The sequence below is a fragment of the Empidonax traillii genome, unplaced genomic scaffold (genome assembly GCF_003031625.1).
Source record: "Empidonax traillii isolate 1590-97213 ecotype Southwest subspecies unplaced genomic scaffold, ASM303162v1 scaffold420:size724490, whole genome shotgun sequence".
In the NCBI taxonomy this organism is placed as follows: Eukaryota; Metazoa; Chordata; class Aves; order Passeriformes; family Tyrannidae; genus Empidonax; species Empidonax traillii.
The window spans coordinates 172,621-173,738 of record NW_020955613.1 but is presented as its reverse complement, the minus strand read 5'-3'; positions in this window follow the sequence as shown (position 1 = coordinate 173,738).

Here is a 1,118-nt window from a genome sequence, read left to right as displayed (position 1 = left end):
ATAGATTTCAGACTTTGAGCACCATTGTAGTTTCCCCTAATTGAGGCATAAGAAGAAAAAGAATTAATATTACTGGGTTCTCTGGTGCCTGGGTATTTATATCATTTATTTACCATTATAAAATAATTAATATTATTCATATTTATGAAACTGCCCATATTCTGGTGATCTTTAATGAAGAGGAGCAGAAATTCACCCTGCTGATGTTTATAGGTGTGTTCTACCTCATGTAAATGGATCAGGTCCCCTCACCTCTGCTCACACCTGGTATGTTGACTTTTGTCCTCTCTTTCATGGCTAAGAGGATTTTAATCTGGATAATGTTATTTTTGTGGGTATTTCACACGTCACTTGGCTTAGATCTCTGTGTGCTGGAAGATTGTGTGCTGTTAACAGAGCAGATAAAGCACACAGGAGATGCTGACAGTGTGTGGGGTGATAGTTTGATCCAGGAGATGATCAGACCATGGAATTAATGAGGCATTTGAATTCGGGGTGTTTGCAGGTCAGGTCCATCCTACCTTGGTCTGTGATGTCCAACAGTCCCAGTGAAAGCCAAAGGCAGCTCAGCCTTGGTGTGAAGCCAAAAAAAAAAAACCCACCACCACCACAAGAGAGGGCTGTGGGTGACAAATAAAGCAGATTTCCAGCAAAAAAAAATTCTCTCAGGTGAAAAAAAAAAACAAACCAAACCACCAACAAACAAGAAAAACCCAACAAAACTCAAACCACAATAAAAGAGAAACTTGCTGATTACAACGAAGGCTTTTGAAGATTACATCAAGTCAAACTTTTATTAGCAAAGTCATCTTTCATGTAAAATGAAAATATCTTTTCGAACCATACGTGCACACCTGCGTGGTACAAACAGCAACTACGGTACAAACACGGTCCTCTAAACTTCAATCAATGCACACTAACATTTAGCTCCAAAAAAGTGACGTCCTGACGGGTGACACCACATTTGCTTTGATCTTTTTTTTTTTTTTTTTTTTCCCCTCGCGAAATTACAAAGTATCTCGTTTAAAGAATAGTAAGAACAATAACAATAATAATAATAATAATAGTAATAAAAAAAACGAAAGAGACAGTGTGCTTTGGCTCAAACCCACCCAGTG